The sequence below is a fragment of the Neomonachus schauinslandi genome, chromosome 5 (genome assembly GCF_002201575.2).
Source record: "Neomonachus schauinslandi chromosome 5, ASM220157v2, whole genome shotgun sequence".
Taxonomy (NCBI): domain Eukaryota; kingdom Metazoa; phylum Chordata; class Mammalia; order Carnivora; family Phocidae; genus Neomonachus; species Neomonachus schauinslandi.
The window spans coordinates 18,026,452-18,044,907 of NC_058407.1; the positions used below are offsets into that span (position 1 = coordinate 18,026,452).

At 44.5% G+C, this 18,456-nt stretch overlaps 1 protein-coding gene across 1 annotated transcript in view; it reads left to right on the forward strand.

Moving 5' to 3' along the window:
* The first annotated feature begins 8,201 nt into the window (after positions 1-8,201).
* Positions 8,202-18,456, forward strand: part of GLT8D2 (glycosyltransferase 8 domain containing 2) — a 36,210-nt gene continuing 25,955 nt past the window's right edge. Inside the window, exon 1 of the mRNA XM_021687584.1 lies at positions 8,202-8,377. The gene's annotated coding sequence lies outside the window, so the exon portion shown is untranslated. The remainder of the gene's footprint in view (positions 8,378-18,456) is intronic.

Genomic DNA, 18,456 nt, shown 5'->3' on the forward strand with positions numbered 1-18,456 from the left:
AGGGTTGAATATATTATGTTTCTATACCATAGATTATAGATTACATAAATATTTCTATTCTATAAGTGTATATAAAAACAGAAAGCTCTAATGGATGGTGCTGCTCTAGCCATTCAGGGTTCCATTAGAGAAGGTACCTTCATCTCTCACTACTTTTCCCCCTTCACTCTTGCTCCCCCATATCAAACACCCATCAGGTATCTGGATTTTCAACATAGCAAGAATTAAGGTCATGGGATTTAGAATTCAGTAGGTGTAGCCATTTACTGTAAGCTGTGTAGTCTTGGTGAAATTATTTATCCTCTTGAGCCTCAGATTCTTTGTCTATAAGATGAGGATAATAATAGCATCTATTTCTTAGAGTTGTTTTAAAGACCAAAATGAGATAATATATGTAAAGTACAGGCAGTCCTTGCTTTGCATAGTAGTGTAGTTCTTTTTTTTTTGAGATTTATTTATTTGGGAGGGGAGGGGAAGGGCAGAGGGAGAGAAACTTCAAGCAGACTACCCCTTTGAGCTTGGAGCTTGGAGCCTGTTGTGGGGTTTAATCCCACCACCCATGAGATCACGACCTGAACCAAAACCAAAAGTTAGACACCCAACTGACTGAGCCACCCAGGTGCCCCAGTAGTATAGTTCTCTAAAAATGACCACATGAGTTGCAAAGTGATCTTAAATTTCAATGGGGAAAAATTACAGTTGTGCTGTGAACTTTAAATATTTTTGTCAAAATATTTAAAACTCTTACTATTGGTTTTAAATGCCTACGGAAGGGGTGCCTGGGTGGCTCAGTCAGTTAAGCATCTGCCTTCAGCTCAGGTCATGATCTCAGAGTCCTGGGATCGAGCCCCACATTAGGCTCCTTGCTAGACAGGGAGCCTAAGTCTCCCTCTCCCTCTGCCTCTGCCCCCTGCTTGTGCTCTCTTTCTGTCAAATAAATAAATAAAATCTTAAAAAAAATAAATGCCTAGGGAAATGAAAAAATTAGTAGACCTAGTATTTATTTGCTATACTGTAATTTGAATAATTAGAAACATTGAGAATTAAATGTTTGGGGTTTTTTTTGGATTTTTTTGGCTTTTGTTTAAAACTTATCAAAAGTGGGGTACCTGGGTGGCTCAGTCAGTTAAGTGTCTGCCTTCAGCTCAGGTCATGATCTCAGGGTCCTGGAATTGAGCCCCACATCAGGCTCCCTGCTCAATGGGGAGCCTGCTTCTCCCTTTCCTTCTGCTCCCCCACTCCTGTTCTCTCTCTCTTTCTCTCTCTCTCTATCTCAAATATATAGATAAAATCTTAAAAAAAAAAAAACTTTTCAAGAGTAGTTTGAGCAGTGCTCGCCTTTCTGCCATATAACTTACTGTACAGAGTGAGCATCTTTTCTGTGCCTTGACAAATTGTCATACTGCTTTCCAGGTTTGGATCAGCTTTCCATATTTTACTCTTTGCAATTTCAACGTCATGAAATATCTTTGAGAATTCCTTTAAGATGAATTTTTTTATTCACGTCTCTTCCCTGGAAACATCTTCATCCTTTTCTGCACAACCACTTTCTGCATTTATGTCCATCAAGTCACCTTTACTAAATTCTTCGGGCTGCATGTCTAGAGTTCCCTAGTGACAGTGTCATCCCATAGCCAGCCCTTTCTTCTACACCTCCATTTACCTTCGATTTGAACTTCACTCTGAAAATTACCGCTTTTTGTTTCTTTGCTACCCTATAGTCTTTCTTGGCCAATTCTCTCTATTATCCATTTCTGTAAATATCACAAGAGTTTTGTAAATATCACCGGGAATTAAGGAGGCAACACAACCTATAGATGCTTTGCCCGTACATAAAATGAATAACAAATGTCCAGTGACCAATCACTGGCTGACTGTCAGGCAAGTGACATGATTGGTCACAGATCACAATTTGGATCCATTATTTGCAGAGTAATTTCATGGATTAAAAAGTTAGCAGCAGAGTTTGTCCTTAGGCAAGTACTCACAGTTAATATACTGTGGTAACAGATATGAACTGTGAATTGGGCTGTTGAGCGCCTGATGAGCGCCTGATGTCATCAAACTAAGCCATGAAAACAGATTTGTGCTGTTGCCATGCAAAGCAAGGGCTATGCTGCTCTGTGTGATGCCTGGCAGGTAGTTAGCACTTAGTAAGCAGTAGACTGTTTTACTTGTATCATCTTTGTCATTTTCATTATATTACTACTGTTTCTACTCTTCCTTCTGAGCCACAGGCCACTGAGGAGTCAGCTGGAAAGAGAGGGGCTGGTGCTGGGAGGTGGCAGACAGTGCTGTGTTTTCAGCCAAGCGTGTAAATTACCGTGTCCAAGGGATACCTTAATCTTAACTGAGGATTGAGCCAAGGGCTTATTGGCAGAGGTCTGGGAAGGAGTTCTGGGGAGTGCTGGCCTGTGGGCAGGACTCAGCAGCAGAGAGGCGGGGCAGGCAGGGCTTCTGGGATGAAAGAAGCAGATGGTGTCTGAGAGGTCTGTCACAGATCACAGGGCTCCAGCCATGGGTCTTGGCTAGGGCTGTGGCCAGGGCATGGTGGGGGCAGCTGGCAAGAGCAAGCCAGGACTCTAGGCCAGGTAGAGCGTACACCAGTTACCAGAACAGGGAACTGGTACATGAGTCAAGGAAAAAAAATACTCATCTGAGTGAGAACGATGGTCTCCAGGTCGAGAGTCAGGTGCAAGCGCAATTGCTGCAGCCTAGGGGGTAGCAGAGAAGAGCCCAGAGCGCCTCCGCTCGGAACAAGAAGGTGACCCATCGTTGAGCCCCATCTGGAAAAGGAGAGGGAACGGAGATTCCTCAAGTTATACTTCCTGCCCCACGTGGGTGACCTTGGAGCCCAGCCCGGGGAGATGGGGCGATAATCGATAATCGAGGCTGTCAGCCTGACCCAATGTAGTGATTCACTGCTCCTATACAAAGCTTCTTCCTTCCTTTCAGTCCGTTTATCAGCCTTAATAGATTTTATCTAGGACCTTATCTACAAAGCAGTACACTCAGCCAAGGCAGGCCCATTGGGTAAGAAGGAATGATGAACATTTGACTCTCAACTAATAAAAAATAAACACAGAATAATAATGACTCAGATACACACCATGTCAGCTAATGATACCACAAATACAAGATGCCTATAAATCCCATAGGACTGCATTCAGGCATGTAACTGAAACCTGACCAAAGTGACATACCCATGCAATGGTTTGTTTTCTTCATGTGGTTAGATGTTTCAGATCACTTAGTGCGGGGCTGCTCTGGTGACTCCCAGGGCCAGCAGGGACTTTGGCTCCTCCCATGTTCTTGCTCTGTCCTCCCTAACATGTACAGGGCTGCTGAATCAGACAGATGAATGAGTCAGATGGTAAACTTGGGGTCATTAGCCCCCTGTCCCCTTAGTGTGGGTCAACACCGGCTGCTCCTCTTGGGTAGCCCTGTCCATTCAGCTACTTTCCCACTCCTAGTAACTCCTCCCGTGCCTTACCCTTCAGGGTTACAGGTGGTCATACCTCCCTGCAGTTGCTAACACCACCTTATTGCAACACTCGTAACCATGTTTCCTTAATACAGACCTTTTCAAAGAGTGCCTTTTTGCAGAGTCGCCACCATTAGCCTTTTGGAGTGAGCCGTCCGTATCCTGCCAGGACCCTGACCGATTCAACACCATAATCTGTGCGTAGCTGGTGTGGCCATATGCAGCAGCACAGTGTGGCCCTTTCAACCCCAGAGCTGCAAGATGGATAGTCTACCTCCAGGCATCAAGGTTGGATTTCAGACAGGAAGAAATGGCAAAAGGCACCAAACGGCTCTTTGCCAGGAAAACAATAGCTTTTTAGGAAGTGACAGACAGCAGGAGGTGAGTATTTGTAACTGGACCATTGCTGCCTCCAAATGAAAGGGTGTTTCTAGTTCAAGGGAAGAAGCAGAGAGGGGTATTAAGTAGGCTACTGGCAGTATTTGCAACAGCATATCACTCTTTTGGACTTTTTAAGAAAAAGTTACAAATAGCTTACTGTTATAAGTCCCTTCCTTAGTTCATACTTTGAACTAGGGGTATCTTCATCTGACAGTAAAAATACAGTAGTCCCCCCTTATCTGCAGTTGTGCTTTCTCAGCTTTCTGTTACCCTCTGTCAACAGAGTCCGGAAGTGGATAATCCCCCTTGTGATGCTGGATGGGCATCCTGCACGTCACTCTGGCCACCTCGTCTCATCACGTAGGCATTTTGTCATCTCACATCATCACAAGAAGGTGAGTACAATGAGATCTTTTGAGAGAGAGAAAGAGAAAGAAAGACCACATTCATATAGGTTTTATTTCAGTATATTGTTGTGTTGTATTTTATCGTTATTGTTGTCTAATATGTAAATTACACTTTATTATTGGTATATATGTGTAGCAAAAAAACATAGTATGTATAGAGTTTTGGAACTATCCATGGTTTCAGGCACCCACTGGGGGTCTGGGAGTAGACTCTCCACAGACAAGGGGAGATAACTGTGATAACTTCCATGTATTGAGCCCTTACTGAATGCTTTACATGAACGATATCTTTTTTTTTTTTTAAAGATTTTATTTATTTATTTGAGAGAGAGAATGTAAGACAGAGAGCACAAGAGGGAAGAGGGTCAGAGGGAGAAGCAGACCCCCCGCTGAGCAGGGAGCCCGATGTGGGACCCGATCCCGGGACTCCAGGATCATGACCTGAGCCGAAGGCAGTAGCTTAACCGACTGAGCCACCCAGGCAGGCGCCCATGAACAATATCTTCTAACCCTCACCAGGAGGTTCCCCACTCTATAGCTGTGGAAACCACAGGTGAGTGGTTTTGAGTGATGTGTTCAGTATAATGTCTGAGCTAACAGTTGGGTGTGTCTGTCTGTCCCCAGACCCTATGCTGACAGCCACTGTACTTCTCAGAGTGTCCCTTAAAACCTGCATCTCTTTGTGTTCTCATTTCTTCCCCAGGGAAGAGCCTTTGCGCACAATGTGGAAATCTAGGTCATAGGTAATAAGCCTCTTGCACCCTTAGAACATGGCCCAGGGCGCCTGGGTGGCTCAGTTGGTTTCACAACTGCCTTCAGCCCAGGTCATGATCCTGGAGTGCCAGGATTGAGTCTTGCATCGGGCTCCCTGCTCAGCAGGGAGTCTGCTTCTCCCTCTGGCCCTGCCCCCCATGCTCTCTCTCTCATTCTCTCTCTCAAATAAATAAATAAAATCTTAAAAAAAAAAAAAAAAAAGAACATGGCCGCCTAGAAATAAAGAGAGAGAATCCCAAGTTGGAGACAGTAGGGCAATGAGCAGAGGGATTTGGGTCCAGATGGAAGCCAATATGAATAGCAAGCAGAGCCTATGAAAACAACAGAATTCTTATTTCAATTATGAGCCCCCTCTGGGGTAGTTTGGTTGTCATACTCTCTGAACCTACTTAGCCACCAGCTCTCACACTGGGTCAGGCATTCTGCTAAGTGGATGAGAGATGCAAAGGGAGAGAAAACCTGGTCTTTGGAGGAAACTGGAGTAAGCAGGAGTCAGCTTGGAGGGCTTCCCACCGCAATGCTTTGGGACACATCTGACTGACTGTCCCACTGCTCCTGACAGCACATGATTCTGGAAGGACAGGAAATTGTTGATATTTTTGCTCATGTGAGGGCCATGAGGATTAGAACAGGAGTGCTCAGAGTGCACTCTGTGTTGCCGCTGAACCTTCTCACTTCCCGCAGGCGGTCCATGGGTCAAATGGACCTGCTGCAACCAGAGATAAATACATGACAACTACATCTGTTAGCTAAAACGCTGGGTGAAGTTGCGCTTTAAAACAGAGTATACTGGGCGCCTGGGTGGCTCAGTTGGTTAAGCGACTGCCTTTGGCTCAGGTCATGATCCTGGAGTCCCTGGATTGAGTCCCGCATCAGGCTCCCTGCTCAGCGGGGAGTCTGCTTCTCCCTCTGACCCTCCCCCCTCTCATGTGCTCTCTCTCAAATAAATAAATAAAATCTTTAAAAAAACAAAACAAAACAAAACAAAAACAGAGTATACCTCCTGGGAGTAAAGAGAAAAGAGGAATAGCATAATGTCAAGCCTGCTTCAAAGAAAAATGGCATATTTCCTGGATGGTATGAGGGCTTTAGGATAGGGGTATGTAAGGGAACACCGCCAGGGCAGCGGATAAGTCCATACGAACAGTGCCTGGATGCTGAAGGCCCGCCAAGTGAAGAATGCAAAAGCCCTGGATGCAATTTCACCCTTAGAGTTGTAGCCAGAGATCCTAGTATTTGAAGCATGCCTCAAGTAAGAAACAGGTGAGAACTGCCGATGAGAATTCCAGTCTGGGCTTCATCACCAACTTGCTCTGGGAGCTGGGGACATTAGCATGCTCAAAGCCTCCATTTGCTGATCTGCAAATTGGGGCAAACAACATCTCTGTTCAACTTACTGAGAATGTTATGAGAAGAAAACGAAATAGAAGATGTGAAGATGCTTTGTCAGTGTTCAAAATTCTACACAAAGGGAAGCTATTTCAGATATTCCCACTCTCCAAGTTCAAGTCTGAAAAAAAAAAAAACCAAACAAACCCACTAAACCCTTTAGAGCTACACCGTTCAATACAGTAGCCACTAGGCACACTGGCTGTTGAGCATTTAAAATGTGGCTAGTGCAACCGAGGAACTAGCTTTTAAATTTTACTTAGTGTTAATGAATTTAAGTTGAAGAACTGATACTTGATTCCTTATTGGAAAGCTTTTAAGTATGCTTGGAACAGCCTGAGTATGTGAACCTAATTTTTAAACTGCAAATTATATGAAATCTAAATACATATCAATTGTTTCTGATGAAATTTAGTATTTGAATTGACATGTGCTACAAGCATAAGATACACACCAGACTTCAGACTTAATACAAAGAACAATGTATCAATACATGTTGAAATCATATTTTATATATATTGGGTTAAATAAAATATATCATTAAAATTAATTTTACCTCCTTGTACTTACCTTTTCCTTTTTCTTTTACTGCTCAGCCGAGTGCCTGGCACATGGTTACTCTCTTTCTCTCTCTTTTTAAAAGTTTGTTTATTGGGGCGCCTGGGTGGCTCAGTCGGTTGGGTGTCTGCCTTCGGCTCGGGTCATGATCCTGGGGTCCTGGGATCGAGCCCCGCATCGGCCTCGCTGCTCGGCGGGAGGCCTGCTTCTCCCTCTCTCACTCCCCCTGCTTGTGTTCCTGCTCTCGCTGTCTCTCTCTGTCAAATAAATAAATAAAATCTTTAAAAAAAAAAGTTTGTTTGTTTGTTTGTTTGTTTATTTATTTATTAAGTAATCTCTACACCCAACATGGGGCTGAAACTCACGACCTGAATGCTCTTCCGACTGAGCCAGCCAGGTGCCCTGTCTTTGTACTTATCTTAAGGTGACTACTAGAAAATTTTAAATTACGGGGTGGCCTGCATTATATTTCTATTGGGAAATGCCACTTAAAAAGAGCTGGTGAGTAGAGGGACCCTCATTTCCTTATAGGAGCTAAAGGGAGAGGTTGCAGAAGTAAATTTTTTGATCCCAGGCAAAGTACTGGCACCATTTCCTGGGTTTCTGAGAATCAATAGCAGAAAGAGAACAGCCCAGAGCTGGGTGGGGTTGACTCCCTGCCTGATTCCTTTCCATGTTCAGGCTCAAAACACACCATCTTAAAAACTCCTATTGCTATCATTGCCTCGGTAAAATGAGACCATAGCTGTTAGCTGGGCTTTAATTTGGGGACCACAGCACTTTAATGACTGGGGGATTTCAGGAGAAACTGGCTAATTTGAGATTCTGAAAATCAGTATGAACTTCTTTTTTCCACTTCTGCTCTTTCAAAGTTTACCCTAGACCCAATGCATGGTGGAAATCCACCCTCCAAGCATTTGCTTTTCTCCGGTTTTGAATCTTTTCCTCCAGAGCTGCCTTGTTTTCGAAATGATTTGCATGCAGACTGCTGGAGGAGGATGCCAGAGGAAGTCCGGCCATGCGAGCCAGCCTGCCAAGCACATCTGGAAGTGGTTTCAGGGGCCGCCTCACCCCGGCAGCCAGCGCAACGCCTGATTCCCAACTCTCCCAGCTGCTCCGCGCAGGAGTGGAAGAAACCCGAGCCTCTCCAAAGTCAACGCAAGCAAAGGGTGGGGGGGGTGTTGGGGGCAGGGGGAGGAATACTCTCTTGGAAATGTAATATTGGCCTTGGGGCTCTCCAGCCCTTTGGGCTTTCCAATGGGATCTTAGAAGCAGCCGAAGCAGCGTGAAGGGCAGCAACCCCAAGCCAGCCAGGAGTTGAACACTCTGCCCTACAGCTCTTCTGGATCGAGGAGCCCAAAGCCCTGCCCTCACCGTTCACCAGGTAAACAGAAATTGATGAGCAGTGTGGCAGTCTTTCCATTCTTCCCTGCCCGCCTGCAGCAGCCCTTTGTTTTGCTGTAGACTCAAGAATGTAAATCAGAAGTGGATTGTCCCACATGAACTTCGCCTTCAGGAGCTCCCAGCCAATGTTTGTAGCATGCCGAGGCAACCATTTTTCTTTTTTCCTTTTTTTTTTTTTTTGCCATTGCAGCAAATCCAGGATACTCTGTGCAAGTTCTTTACATGCTAGACTGCTTTTCCAGACCCGGGTTTAACTCTCCTGACCAGTGTGATTTACTATTTTCATCATACTTTAAGCATGGAAGTCATTGGTAAGCTAGGACGTGGATAAATGCGAGTATTTAAATGCAGGTACATTTCTGAGCCACAAAAGATTTACTTGAGCTGTGATTCATGTTTTCAGAACCTGAAAAAAAGACTCGGTAGTTGTGGAAATCTAAATGGGGCTTATAAATACAGTAGTTGTCGTGTTTGTGTTGAAAATGCTTTCTTAACATTCAAAAACTATTACGTTCACTTTAGGAGCAAATGTAGGACCTTGGATAAGCCTGATAGATAACTTATGATAGGAGTTAAGAAGGAATAGTTAACACAAGAGTAAAAAGAGGGAGAAGAAGAAAACATGCTATCTAAACATCTGGCCGTCCTGTGAGGGGGAAAAGTCAGTCCTCTAGCTGTTTGGCTCCCTGTGTAGTCAGTTATCAAAGTGACATTGGTTGGTTTGTTTTGTCTTTTCCTCCAAGTGGCTTCGTGTCGCATCTCCGTACGGAATTCTGTTTGAGCTTACCGCCCTTGGTCGAATGCAGGTACAAGTAGAGCAGGGCAGTGCGGTGGGGAGAACATGGGCTCTGGGGCCAGATCACAGAGTTGAATCTATGCATTGCCACTTACAAGCTTTATAAGCTTTGTCTCTGACTACTTACTTGTCTGTGCCTCTATTTCCTCGTCTGTAAAATGGGAATGAAGTGACATTATAGGTCTAAAGGACATAACACAGGATCTGCAGAGTAGGGAGGCCCCGGTAGTGCTGACGATGACCATGGTGATGATGGACGTGGCCACACATCCTGCGTGGGTGGCAGCCCCAGCCTTTGGCACATCGTTCCCTCTGATAGTCCAGTCCTCCAAGTGTTCCTCAGCTCCTCCCATGGTATTTCTCCAGGGCCCTGCTTCCTTCCTTCTTCCCTTCAAACACCTCTCTTTCTTGTTTCTTTCTTTCTTTTTTTTTCACCTGGCTCTTTTCATTTCTTCTTCATTTTCTTTCCTTACTGAGAGAAGGAGATGCTCATTAAGCCACAGTTCACATAGTTTTCATTTCTAGTTCCCAGGGAGCATGATTCTAAATACTTATTTTATTTCAGCATTTCCCAAAGAATGTTCTAAAGAACATAGGCCCATGGGGAAAGTACGTTCTGTGAACCATATCACCCTCTGAGAGATCTCAAGGCATAATGGCATTTTAAAGGTCCTGAGAAGTCCCGCAGTAGAGAAATCTGCTTAAGGTTGTTTACCACCGAAGTTCCCAATTGACCCCGGAACTGTTTTATCACATAACGTTGATTAACATTTCTCAGAGCACACTTTGTGTGCTGTTCTGGCCACATTTGTTTTCATTTTGGTTCCTCTTATAGACGTGCTACTTCACACCTCCCCTAGCCAACACCGAAGGGGAGGTAGTGTTCTTCCTTCCCTAGTTAAGGACATGAGATGAGCACTGTGCCATGGGGTTATATAGAAAATCTGGCCTAAAGTGGACAGCTGGGATCAGCAGTTTTTCTGCAAAGGGCCAGATTGGTGGCTGTGCAAGCCATATAGTCTGTTTTGCACCTACTCAGATCTGCTGTTTAGTGTGAGACAAGCCAGAGACCAAACGTCAAAGAATAAACCTGGCTATGTTCCAATAAAACTTTATTACAAAAATGGGCAGGATTTGATGCAGGGCCCATAGTTTGTTGACACCTGCTCTGAAACCATTTTGCGAAAGAATGCTTCATTCCAACACAGGAGAAAGCAGAACAGGTCCTCCACAAAACGAAGACTCCCTCATCTGGCTTCTCTGTCCTGTGTATTTTGGAGGATCTTGAGTAAACCATTCATGCTAGAGTAAAAAGTAAAAGGGCCAGAGATGTTTTGTGAGAGACCAAATTCCCGAGTCCTGATTTTGTCCTTCTTTCTTCTTTCCTCAGGTGAACGCATGCTCTTGTCCTGTTCATGACTCTTAGCTTGCGTGGTTTAAGATGAAGTGCTCTGTAAAATGTTTTATGCATGTGCGAACTGCAGGGTGCAAGTCTTATGGAAGGAAGTTAAATCACAGAGTTTATGTCAGTTGCTTGACACAGTGATTACAATCAGCAATGGAAAGTGGTTGGCTACAGTATCTGTTAAGATGGTTAAGAATGAGAACTCAGAGCCAGACTGCCTGGGTGGGAATCTCTGCCACTCATTAATTGTCACCCTCCCTGAACTTTTAGTTTCCTCCTTGGGTTATTGTGAGGATTAAATTAGTGAATGTATGTAAAGGTCATAAAACAATGCCTGGCACATAGAAATTGCTATGTGTTACCTGTTATTATTATAGGCTATTTAATTGAATCAGCAGCACAGTCCCAATTACTGATTGGGTTTTGTAAATTGCCCAGGCTTGCATGGCTAAGAAATGGGGCAGAACCAGGATTGAAAGGCAGTTCTTTCTAATGACACAGACCATGATATTTCCACTCAGGGACAGGCCCTGCCAGATTTAAGTCATTCAATAATATCTTTAAGGAGCCCCCTCTTAGAGAACCTGGGTGGCTTAGTTGGTTAAGCATCTGCCTTTGGCTCAGATCATGATCCCGCAGGGTCCTGGGATTGAGCCCCATGTTGGGCTTCCTGCTCAGCAGGGAGTCTGCTTTTCCCTCTGCCTCTCCCTCTGCCTCTCCTCCCTGGTTTGTGCTCTCTCTTTCACTAAAAAAAAAGGGGGGGGGGGGGGGGACCTGGGTGGTTCGGTCGGTTAAGCGTCGCCTTCGGCTCAGGTCATGATCCTGGGGTCCTGGGATCAAGCCCCACGTCAGGCTCCCTGCTCAGCGGGAGCCTGCATCTCCCTCTCCCACTCTCCCCTGCTTGTGTTCCCTCTCTCACTGTGTGTCTCCACCCAGGTGCCCCTGTACTTTTTTTTTTAAAGATTTTATTTATTTGCCAGAGAGAGCACAAGCAGAAGGAGTGGCAGGCTTGTGCTCCCTCTTGCTATCTCTGTCACTGTCTCTCTCTCTCAAATAAATAAATAAAATCTTAAAAAAAAAAAAGAGCCCCCTCTTTTATCTTTCATTCTGATTTCCAGGTTCTTTCCTATATTCCTCCTTACCTAAACCCATAGCAGACAGGATTAATCAATCAGAGCTCTTTCTTTCTTTACTTTTCTCTTTCTTTCTTTTTTAACCAACTGTGGTGATAGCTTTAGATTCCTTCTCAATTTAGCAATACCGAAAGCCCTTACCCACAGATTAGAGCTGGCAGGTAGACTAAAACTTAGGGGCTCTGATTTTTGAAATATTTTTCTGGAGTCCTTGCCAGTTTTGCCTTTTCTTCCAAGGCAGAGATAAGTCGCTTAGCCACTGCTAGGTCTTAAAACATTCTTTCCAGATTTGGCCATAGGCCCGAACTCTTTGGCATCTGGTTAAATAGCTCCCTGTGTAAGGTCTTCAGGGCCCATTTTCAAACTTAATGGTCACTTCTCAGGTCCAGACCTTTCTCTAAACTCTCCTTTTCTTCCTCGTCACAGGCCCCAGGACCTCAGCCTTCCTTCCGCTACTCTTTGAAGTTGCCACCCCCCGTGCCTTGCCTAGGGAATCTCTCTCTCCAACACTGGCTGCGAGGCTCCATCCTTCTTCCTGTCTTGAAGACAAGCCCACAGGCTCTTCAATGCCAAAGGCTTGGCTATTTACTACTGTGGAGAAACCATTGCACAGGAGTCACTCAGCCTAGGAAAGCTTACGAAAGTGCAAGGAACACAGTTCTGGGCCTTCTTGTTTTGATGAAAAAGAAAAAGGCTGATAAAAAGACCAGAGCCCTTTGCTTTTATTCCTGGAATAGATCCACAGTCCCCTCCTTCTGGCCTTTTTCCTGAGTAATGGTACACTGCCTCCTTTCTTCCTGGGATTGAGGAACAGAACAGGAGCCTCTTTCCCTTTCTTCCTTTCTCCTGTTTCTCATTTATTCATTCCACACACATTTATTGAGGCACACAGGGGTGGGCAAGCCACAGTGCCTGTCCTCAGTCATCTCATGATTTAGGGGAGAAGACGGGCACACCCATAATATTAGAACAATGATCTGCGTGCAGGGATAGGAATAGGAATGGAGATCAGGGGAGCACCCAGGCAGGGTATCAATTAAGATTTCCTGAAGGAGGTAATGCCTGAATTGAGTCTTGAAAGAACCAAGTGACAGTTTACTGGGGAAAGAGGAGGGGTAAGGGCATTCCAGGCAGAAGGGACTGCATGAACCATAGTTCAGAGGCAAGAAAGCATTTCTTCCCATGCAGGAACTGTGTTAACCCAGAAGATGCTCTCCCAGGCTCTGCCCCAAACATTCCCGTTTCTCTCCGCCCCAGGTCTCTGCCTCTTATTGTATGGGGTCTTAGGACATCCCCTGACTTCTTCCATCGGTTTTCTACCTCTTTACACCTCTGATTCCTCTACCAAATCCACATCATGAGCTCCTATCTAGGAGCTACAAACATTTCTCGAGCGCCTACTTAATCTATTAGTATGCGTTTGACTGCAAGTCCCAGAAACAGCAATTTACAGCAACTTACACAGAAAGTGCCTCCGTCAGACAGGAGATGAAACTATAGAGAGGGAGAGGATGCCAAATCTTTCTACTTTCATATTTTTTAAAAAATTTAATAGAACAGGGCTTTCTTTTGGAAGTCCATGCTTCTCCAGGACTCCACTCTTGCCTTATATTCTGAAAGCTGCTCAGAAAGTTTCCTCTGAGAATCTGCTTCAGGAATTTCTCTCCTTGGCTCACCGCTGCTGTGCCTTGCAATCAGATGTGCCATTGACAGTTTCCTGGAGCCTCTTGTTTTGTCTTAAAGGGATTTTCAAGTTGGCGACATGCTGGACAGGGGGAAGATGAGCCCCCTTCTTGGACTAGCTAGCACTCTCTCTGCTTCTGGCATGATCTCAGTAGTTGCAGTCACCGAGCACTCAGGGACAAGCAGACCAAACTTGACTGATGCTCCATCAGCACACAGTGCCATCTGTTACCTGGAGCCTGACTCCCCTGCTTCCTGGGGTAGCCAGAATGGCCCTTGAAGACCTCCACCTCCTTGTGGTTAAAGAGCATGGGATTTGAAGTCAGAGAGCCCTCATTTCACATCCCTGCTCTGCCATTTAATAGCTGTGTGATTTTGAGCAAGTTGCTGAACTTCTCTGAGCCACAATTTCTCATGTGAAACCTGGGGATGGTGATATATCTGCCTGAAAAGTGTTGGAAGAATTAAAGAAGATGACAGACCTGGTCAGCATAGAGCTGGGTGCAAATTAAGCGTGCAATAAATGGTAGCTGGCCGTGAAAACCTCTCCCCATAGGTGCACACGATTCTTGCCACAGGGAATGTATTTATAAGGTCTATTGTTTGCAAGAAAATGTCATTTCAAAGCAATTTAAGGAAGAAAGGGGAATTGATTGGTTTGACTAATGGGGATGCCCAGGGTAGAACTGGCATCAGGGACTCAGTCTCAGATCCTTTTGCCTTCCCCTCATTATCTCCTGTGATGCTAGATGGCCTTCCTTCACAGAGTGGGGAAGAGGGGGCTTGTGGCCAGAGACCATTCTAAGCTTACATCATCTCAAAGAGTCAGCTGAATGCATATCATCTAAAATCGTAAGTGGATAAAAAGTACCCGAAATCAATATCCAAAGAGTCTTAAGTAACGTGCTGCTTTGACTCGATTGTCTCCCGGGTATAAGAGGGGAAGAGAAGGGGCCAGCACACATGTACCCTAAGTCTAGAGCCTGGGGAAATAAAAAGGATGTTGTAGCTGGTTCTTTACAGTGAATTAAGGAGTTTCCTATTGAAGAGTTTCCCAAGATCACTGCCAACAAGTTCTCACAACCCTTGGATTCACGAGGGAGCCCTGGGGCGCTGTGATATCCCGGCCTTTCATGCCGCCTGGCAGAGGCTCTCTCTATCATGCTGCTGGTTTCTAAAGCTGAGTATTCTCTGTTGGCTGACTGCTAGCTCCAGTCAAATGTCAAGTTCAGAAGTTCCTTTGAAGGACCATAATGAAGAGGGATCAACTTAATTTTAAAATAAACTTTGGGTTTTCAAGACAAATTGTTATTTATTTTATTTTTTTTAATGGCCACACTCTTTCTTTCCTTTTTTAAAAAATATTTTATTTATTTGAGAGGAAGAGAGAGAGAGCAAGTGAGAGCACAATAGCAGGGGGAGGCAGAAACAGACTCCCAACTGACCAGGGAGATGAATGCAGGACCCCAGGATCATGACCAGAGCTGAAGGCAGACGCTTAGCTGAATGAGCCACCCAGGCATTTCCCCCCCCCTTTTTTTTTAAAGATTCTATTTATTTAGATAAGCTGTTTCTTATGAAGTTAAATACACATCTACCAAATGACCCCACCATCTGATTTCTAAGTATTTACCGTAGAGAACTGAAAACTTAAAATCACACAGAAACCTGTAAACAAGTGTTTACAGAAGGTTTATTCATAATCACAAAACACACAAAATAACTCAGATGTCCTTCAATAGGTGAATGGGTAAACTGTGGTACATCCATACAACAGAATACTACTCAATAAGGACAAAGGGAAAAACTATTGACACACTCAACAGCAAGTATGAATCCCAAATACATCATGCTAAGTGAAAGAAGAGAGTCTCTAAAGATTGTGTATTGCATGATCCCATTTATATGGCATTCTGGAAATGGCAAAACTATAGGGACAGAAAATAGATTGGTGTTTTCGAGAGGCTAGGGGTTGGGCAGGTTTTGCCTGCAAAAGGGTAGCACAAGAGAATTCTTTGGAGCTGTTGGATTGTTCTCTATTCCATTTGTTGTACAAGAATTAGTATAAGATACAATAAATTCGGGGCGCCTGGGTGGCTCAGTCGTTAAGCGTCTGCCTTCAGCTTAGGTCATGATCCCAGGGTCCTGGGATCGAGCCCCGCATCAGGCTCCCTGCTCGGCGGGAAGCCTGCTTCTCCCTCTCCCACTCCCCCTGCTTGTGTTCCCTCTCTCACTGTGTCTCTCTCTGTCAAATAAATAAATAAAATCTTTAAAAAAAAAAAAGATACGGGCGCCTGGGTGGCTCAGATGGTTAGGCGTCTGCCTTCGGCTCAGGTCATGATCTCAGGGTCCTGGGATCGAGTCCCGCATCGGGCTCCCTGCTCCTTGGGAGCCTGCTTCTCCCTCTGCCTTTCTCTCTCGCTCTGTCTCTCATGAATAAAAAAAAAAAAAAAAAAAAAATCTTAAAAAAAAAAAAAAAAAAGATACAATAAATTCTTAGTACAATTAGTACAAGATACAATAAATTCTTAGTATAAGAATTTATGCATGTGTTAAAATATATAGAATGATATAACCAAAAAAGTGAATTCTGCTATGTGTAAATATTGAAAATTCAACAAATCAAATTTTGAACTGATAATATGCCTTTAATAAATTACTTGTGTCACAGAAAGGAAGCCTATTTAAAAACGCACACACACACCAGGTATACTGAAACACAATTTGTGTTTCTCTGGGTGAAGCAATCTTTCTAATTATGGAAGTTGGCAATATGAAATTTATGGAAATCCAGAAGACCACAAAGAAATCACCTTGTCAACATGTATCAAATGTCTTGGCAGAAAAATAGTTCTTATAGGCCAGTTTTTTATTCTCTGAAGAAGTGGTTGGCCTCTCCTGTTAAAAGATGTTGTCCCTGGAATATATCTGGTTGATAGGCCTCTTAGAATTTGCCCTGAATTTGTCTCATGCAAAGCCAAGGAGTCTGTGTAAGAAGTTGGCTTGGTAGCGTCTGTGTGTGTGTGTGTATGTGTATGTGTGTGTGAAAGTCTCCCTCTGTTTTGTGTCCTGGCCCTTCTTTATCTTCTGTAATCTTCAATAGAGAGGCAGAGGACTTTTCAACATCGGTCTACATGAAGCTGCACAGGTGGGCATTTTCACGATCTTTAACAGGTACAGCAGTCCAAAAGAGGAAATCTTATCCCAAAGCTGTCTCTGGCATCCCTCCAGCCTTCCTTGGAGGGCTTCCTTTTCCATTCACACTCCTCTCTCTGGCCGTCCCCCTGAAAGTCAGCCTGTCCCTCTCTGGTGTTTGCCTGGGCCTGGGGCTCACTCTGCCTATTGCCTGGACTACCAGGTCATGAGCCGGGGCCTATGAAAACCCTCCGGAAAAATCTGACAAATCTTCCCAGAGCAGCAGTTTTTCTAGATGATAAAACAGTGAAAACATCATCTTGACCCAGATGGCAGTTGAGTCTCCCTAGCCCAGGGGGTCTAACCTTTCACCTGTGGTGCACAGACTGACGAAGTGTTCATGGATACATTTCACAGGATTTCATGTACTTAGATGCGAAAAAAAGTCTTTTTTTTTTTTTTCTTTTTAAAGAGGGAGGGAGAGAGAGCGCGCCTGCATGTGCAAGGCAGGGGTGGGGGTGGGGGTGGAGGCTGGGGGCACAGAGGGAGAGAGAATCTCAAGCAGACTCCCTGCTGAGCAGGAAGCCCATGACCCCGAGATCATGACCTGAGCTGAAATCAAGAGCCAGTCACTTAACCGACTGGGCCACTTAGGTGCACCTAAAAAAATCTTCACTTTCATTAGCCTCGAACTGGAACTGGGCACTTCCTTTAATTGTGAACGAAGTTACTGTGTACCTGTGCTATCATTCCCTGAGAAATCAGATATTTTCATATTACGTTACAGTTGTTCAGGTATCTCACAGTTTTTGAAAGCTCACCACTACCTCAACTGACAGTAACTATTGCACTTGCTAACAGTTGCTGCTTAATAAAGAAATACACATATCATGTCACAAATTTGGGTTTTTTTCCTCCAATGTGCTGATGGCTTCTTTTTCTTTAAAATTCCGTAATTGGTTTTCTTTACAATACAATATATTTTTTAAGCTTTAAAAAATATTATTCTAGGGGCGCCTGGGTGGCTCAGTCATTAAGCGTCTGCCTTCGGCTCAGGTCATGATCCCGGGGTCCTGGGATGGAGCCCGCATTGGGCTCCCTGCTGCTCGGGAGAGCCTGCTTCTCCCTCTCCCACTCCCCCTGCTTGTGTTCCCTCTCTCGCTGTCTCTCTCTGTCAAATAAATAAAATCTTTTTTAAAAAATTAAAAAAATAAAAAATATTATTCTAGAAAGAGGTCTATGGGTTTCAGCAGACTTTTGAGATTTATGTCTCAGAAAAGTTAAGATTTCTGCCAGCAGCCATAGATTTGGAGATTCAAGTAAAATGGACTCACCTTTCCCCCACCCAATATCCCCTTCAAAATTCCTGTGACTTCCTGATGGCTTACATTCCCTTATAATCAAAGTATCCACAGAGCTTTGTCTTAGTTGCATCTCTCCCCCATTCTCCATGTCCACAAGGACCCCCTTTCCTTGATTTCCCCCAAACCCATTGATACATGTCTTTAGATCCAAGGGGGGAAAGCAGTAGGGTGGGGATTAGAAGGTGCAGAGCATGGCAGAAGACTGTGGACTGAACATTGGGCCTCCCAAGAGTTCTTGAAAAGTCCCTGGGAGCCATCTGTCACAAGGAAAGACATTCTCATGAGCAAGTGGCAGCCCCTGCAATGGGATTTTTCTCCTCCTCACATAATGTTCTTGAGCTGCGGCCAACCCCAGGATTCCAATTCATCATTTACTTGGACCCATTTAACATGTTCGTGCTCTCATCCCTGCCCACCCCATCCATGCATGGAAGACTTTGACTTCATGATAACAGAGAGTTTTCTCTCTGAGGGGACCTCGGCTAGCAATGAAAGGAGTCATTATTTTTCCTCATTCTTGCGCAGTTTACAGGAATCTGAAGT